This window comes from Mizuhopecten yessoensis, unplaced genomic scaffold (assembly GCF_002113885.1).
Source record: "Mizuhopecten yessoensis strain PY_sf001 unplaced genomic scaffold, ASM211388v2 scaffold716155, whole genome shotgun sequence".
In the NCBI taxonomy this organism is placed as follows: domain Eukaryota; kingdom Metazoa; phylum Mollusca; class Bivalvia; order Pectinida; family Pectinidae; genus Mizuhopecten; species Mizuhopecten yessoensis.
This window is the reverse complement of record NW_018479975.1, coordinates 1-6,115: the sequence shown is the minus strand read 5'-3', so window position 1 is coordinate 6,115 and position 6,115 is coordinate 1. Positions and strand designations below refer to the sequence as shown.

The 6,115-nt window shown below is 34.6% G+C and overlaps 1 protein-coding gene across 1 annotated transcript in view; it reads right to left on the bottom strand.

The window, feature by feature from the left end:
- Nucleotides 1–347, bottom strand: part of LOC110441874 (sacsin-like) — a 51,921-nt gene extending 51,574 nt beyond the window's left edge. Inside the window, exon 1 of the mRNA XM_021485154.1 lies at nucleotides 303–347. The gene's annotated coding sequence lies outside the window, so the exon portion shown is untranslated. The remainder of the gene's footprint in view (nucleotides 1–302) is intronic.
- Nucleotides 348–6,115: the final 5,768 nt, after the last annotated feature.

Here is a 6,115-nt window from a genome sequence, read left to right as displayed (position 1 = left end):
ACACACACACACACACACACACACACACACACACCTTCTTAGGTGGGGGTATATGCAGTTTCGTTCGTAGCTACTGATTTCAAAGTTAAAATCAAGTCCCACAATAGGAGACCCCTATTTTTTTATATTACAAGTAAAGCGATCCATGCCCCTGTGATCAGATTGTCGCGGACCCAGTACAATATTACGACAGGTAGATCAATGTCTAACCTCCCGATATATATACAGTATAATACCATGGTGTTACAGCGAGTTTAAATCATACAAAAGTCTATCAAACGGTAAATATTAAACATAAATACCTGCTTCGTCGCAATAGGAACCTTTCACTCGAGGAAAAATAAACATATGGGACCCGGATACAATGTTTATCCGTCGCTGTGATAATAGTGTACGTCATGTTTTTCAGAAAACGAAACTTCAAACTGTCTCACTTCCGAGTACAATAATGATATCGATAGTAGCGCTAGTATGACGCTAGCGTACGCCGAGCACCCATTGAGGTAATTCAGTTAATTTTCATGCCATTTTACTGTCATTCTATTTGTAATTCTTGTGAAATATGGTGTCTATATCGAACTACTCTGGCATTACACCCTGCCAATACCCTCACCATTGCACCCTGTCAATGCCCTCACCATTACACCCTGTAACAACAGAGTCAATGCCCTCGCCATAAGTAGCAGACCTATAACCATTTTTCGCTGGGGTTTTGAATTCTTGCTTTGAAAGTAATTCACGAATATAAGGAAATATAAAGCACGTTACAGTAATACAGTAGTGAGCTAAATTTAAAGTGATATGACAAAACTTGTCAGAGACTATCCTCAACGATAACAATATGCAAGTTAATACTTCTATATGTTATATCAACCATAGATAATACTGCGAGATAGCATTAAAATTCACACTCACATGACCGATTACCATTAACCTTTTTAAACACGCTAGCAATGCCCTCGCCATTAAATTTAGTAACCTAGCAGTATATGCCCTCAGCATTAACCTTTGTAATCACGCTGTCAATACCCTCGCCATTAAATTTAGTAACCTAGCAGTATATGCCCTCACCATTAACCTTTGTAATCACGCTGTCAATGCCCTCGCCATTAAATTTACTAACCGAACATTCTATGCCCTCGCCATCCAACTTTGTAACCTAGCAGTCAACGCCCTCATCGTTTAACTTTGTAATCACGCAGTCTATGCCCTCATCATTAACCATTGTAATCACGCTGTCAATGCCCTCGCCATTACATTAAGTAACCTAACAGTGTATGCCCTCACCATTAACCTTTGTAATCACGCTGTCAATGCCGTCGCCATTAAATTTAGTAACCTAACAGTATATGCCCTCGCCATTCAACTTTGAAACCTAACAGTCAATGCCCTCATCGTTTAACTTTGTAACCGTGAAGGCAAAGCCTATATGGTAAGCAAACACTGATCAGACAAATGATATGATCAATGCATCCATGATTACCACTTTCACATCAACACGAGAACGGGCCAATATAAAACACTGCGAGTAGAAAGCTGAAGTTCCACAATACACTATCAGATTGTCGCGGGCCCAGTACAATATTACGACAGGTAGATCAATGTCTCACCTCCCGATATATATACAGTATAATACCATGGTGATACGGCGAGTTAAAATCATACAAATGTCTGTCAAACGGAACATATAAAACATAAATACCTGCTTCGTCGCAATAGGAACCTTTCACTCGAGGAAAACTAAACATATGGGACCCGGATACAATGTTTATCCGTCGCTGTGACAATAGTGTACGTCATGTTTTTCAGAAAACGAAACTAAAAACTGTCTCACTTCCGAGTACAATAATGATATCGATAGTAGCGCTAGTATTACGCTAGCGTACGCCGAGCACCCATTGAGGTAATTCAGTTAATTTTCGTGCCATTTTACTGTCATTCTATTTGTAATTCTTGTGAAATATGGTGTCCATATCGAACTACTCTGGCACATCAATTAGAAGTAGTTCAGAAAAAATTCGTAAATTTTATCCTTTAAAGCAAAGATTGACTGTGATGTTTTATGAAGAAATATGTGATTATTTTAATTTACCACCTCTTTTAAAACGTAGAATGTATTTAGAACATTTGTTCCTTTTAAAGTGTGTAAACAGTATATTCGATTGTCCATATCTTATTGAAAAAAATAATCCAATGGTTCCAAACAGATATTTTTAGGTCCAGTTGTGCGGTGCGTTTTTACCCCACCAAGAGTCGTATTGACGTAAGAAAACACAGTGTTTTAATTAGGTGTCAGAAAAGTTTTAGCTTCCTTAAAGGGGCATCACGCGTCTGAAGTATCTTGTTTTGTGTCTTTTTATCAAATACTACATAAACATATCAAGTGAGACTCCTTATGGAAAATTACGATCGGATTTGGCTGAAATAGATTCATAAAAATGATTAAATCTAAGATAATCATCGGTATTTCTACCTGTCTGATCTGACCAACGTTTTGTTCAGGGATTTCCCACTACTAGCGCATCCGCATAGCACACCATTTATTTGTAAACAAAATGACTGGCCGTGTGAAGTAAGCGATAGAAAAGTGTTGTCCCTTTAATGTTCAGACAGATAGTCTCTTTAGCGAATTACTCAAAACGTTTTAAACAGAAATTGAAACAGATTTGTTTTTAATTCATTACGCATAGTCTTTGTATTTTATGTATCATGTATGTAATGTTTGATCATTTTACATTTGGTCTGTGACATTGTATGTAATTTAATTTATTGTGAACTGTTATGTGTTATCAACCTGCAAGTGGGCCTTATGGCCTGTTGGTGAGGCTTAGGCTAAGTATTTCAGAATACCAAATTATCAAATTCACCTGATAATCACAACTTTCTCAGTCTTGTTTATTTTGGCAAGGTAAATAAACCAGTTTCATTTAGGTTTTTATTCTTCATGTTCTCATATATTTTCATAACACCGATATACATGTTGTCAAGTAGAATTATAAGTATTAACTGTATTTAATGAGAATGATGTACTAAATGAGAGGGGTCATTTGGGAAAATTGCTTGCTGAGATGAGGGTGTGCTGAAAACGAAGATGTAACTGCTTTTTAAAATGTGGCAGCTTACAAGTTAAATGTTTTCTTACAAAACCTGAGTATGTAATTGACAATAATAAGGAATTACCTTTTGATTATGAATAAATAAACAGACATTGTTGTATTGTTCAGAAACAATTTTACAAAAAACTTTCACTTGATTGTAATATTGATGAATTAAACTGGCTCAGAAGAAGCTATAATTTCCTTAAAGGCATATACAGACTATGAAATTGACCTGCTAAGACTAACAAGTTGATTATACATAAATATTTATCTTTATTTAAATTTCTTTTGAAATATTAACACAAGTGATTTATATATAATTTACAATTTGATTGAAAATTAGTCACAATTTACTTTTGAACACATTCAAATTATTTGCATTCATTAACAAAATATTATAGNATGCCCTCGCCATTACATTAAGTAACCTAACAGTGTATGCCCTCACCATTAACCTTTGTAATCACGCTGTCAATGCCGTCGCCATTAAATTTAGTAACCTAACAGTATATGCCCTCGCCATTCAACTTTGAAACCTAACAGTCAATGCCCTCATCGTTTAACTTTGTAACCGTGAAGGCAAAGCCTATATGGTAAGCAAACACTGATCAGACAAATGATATGATCAATGCATCCATGATTACCACTTTCACATCAACACGAGAACGGGCCAATATAAAACACTGCGAGTAGAAAGCTGAAGTTCCACAATACACTATCAGATTGTCGCGGGCCCAGTACAATATTACGACAGGTAGATCAATGTCTCACCTCCCGATATATATACAGTATAATACCATGGTGATACGGCGAGTTAAAATCATACAAATGTCTGTCAAACGGAACATATAAAACATAAATACCTGCTTCGTCGCAATAGGAACCTTTCACTCGAGGAAAACTAAACATATGGGACCCGGATACAATGTTTATCCGTCGCTGTGACAATAGTGTACGTCATGTTTTTCAGAAAACGAAACTAAAAACTGTCTCACTTCCGAGTACAATAATGATATCGATAGTAGCGCTAGTATTACGCTAGCGTACGCCGAGCACCCATTGAGGTAATTCAGTTAATTTTCGTGCCATTTTACTGTCATTCTATTTGTAATTCTTGTGAAATATGGTGTCCATATCGAACTACTCTGGCACATCAATTAGAAGTAGTTCAGAAAAAATTCGTAAATTTTATCCTTTAAAGCAAAGATTGACTGTGATGTTTTATGAAGAAATATGTGATTATTTTAATTTACCACCTCTTTTAAAACGTAGAATGTATTTAGAACATTTGTTCCTTTTAAAGTGTGTAAACAGTATATTCGATTGTCCATATCTTATTGAAAAAAATAATCCAATGGTTCCAAACAGATATTTTTAGGTCCAGTTGTGCGGTGCGTTTTTACCCCACCAAGAGTCGTATTGACGTAAGAAAACACAGTGTTTTAATTAGGTGTCAGAAAAGTTTTAGCTTCCTTAAAGGGGCATCACGCGTCTGAAGTATCTTGTTTTGTGTCTTTTTATCAAATACTACATAAACATATCAAGTGAGACTCCTTATGGAAAATTACGATCGGATTTGGCTGAAATAGATTCATAAAAATGATTAAATCTAAGATAATCATCGGTATTTCTACCTGTCTGATCTGACCAACGTTTTGTTCAGGGATTTCCCACTACTAGCGCATCCGCATAGCACACCATTTATTTGTAAACAAAATGACTGGCCGTGTGAAGTAAGCGATAGAAAAGTGTTGTCCCTTTAATGTTCAGACAGATAGTCTCTTTAGCGAATTACTCAAAACGTTTTAAACAGAAATTGAAACAGATTTGTTTTTAATTCATTACGCATAGTCTTTGTATTTTATGTATCATGTATGTAATGTTTGATCATTTTACATTTGGTCTGTGACATTGTATGTAATTTAATTTATTGTGAACTGTTATGTGTTATCAACCTGCAAGTGGGCCTTATGGCCTGTTGGTGAGGCTTAGGCTAAGTATTTCAGAATACCAAATTATCAAATTCACCTGATAATCACAACTTTCTCAGTCTTGTTTATTTTGGCAAGGTAAATAAACCAGTTTCATTTAGGTTTTTATTCTTCATGTTCTCATATATTTTCATAACACCGATATACATGTTGTCAAGTAGAATTATAAGTATTAACTGTATTTAATGAGAATGATGTACTAAATGAGAGGGGTCATTTGGGAAAATTGCTTGCTGAGATGAGGGTGTGCTGAAAACGAAGATGTAACTGCTTTTTAAAATGTGGCAGCTTACAAGTTAAATGTTTTCTTACAAAACCTGAGTATGTAATTGACAATAATAAGGAATTACCTTTTGATTATGAATAAATAAACAGACATTGTTGTATTGTTCAGAAACAATTTTACAAAAAACTTTCACTTGATTGTAATATTGATGAATTAAACTGGCTCAGAAGAAGCTATAATTTCCTTAAAGGCATATACAGACTATGAAATTGACCTGCTAAGACTAACAAGTTGATTATACATAAATATTTATCTTTATTTAAATTTCTTTTGAAATATTAACACAAGTGATTTATATATAATTTACAATTTGATTGAAAATTAGTCACAATTTACTTTTGAACACATTCAAATTATTTGCATTCATTAACAAAATATTATAGATTTGACTGTTTTATCGTGTACCTCACAATTTTGCCATTTATTCATATGTGTTTGTAAGCTAGGAATTGTCACAATACAATTAAACAGTCTTAGGGAAACTTAGAAGGGCGTTACATTGTATACCTGGAATGCTTCTTATGATTGACTTTGAAAAAGCTTTTGATTTGGTATCGTGGAAATTTATAGACAAAACTTTTTCATTTTCTGGTTTCAGGGATAGTATTAGAAAATGGATAAAAACACTACATAATAATGTTTATTCTGCAATAAACAGTGGCGGTTCCAGGTTTTTTTTTGGGGCTTCAAGAAAGTTATGTACAGAAATATTAGCAACCAGGTTAAACCATAACAACATA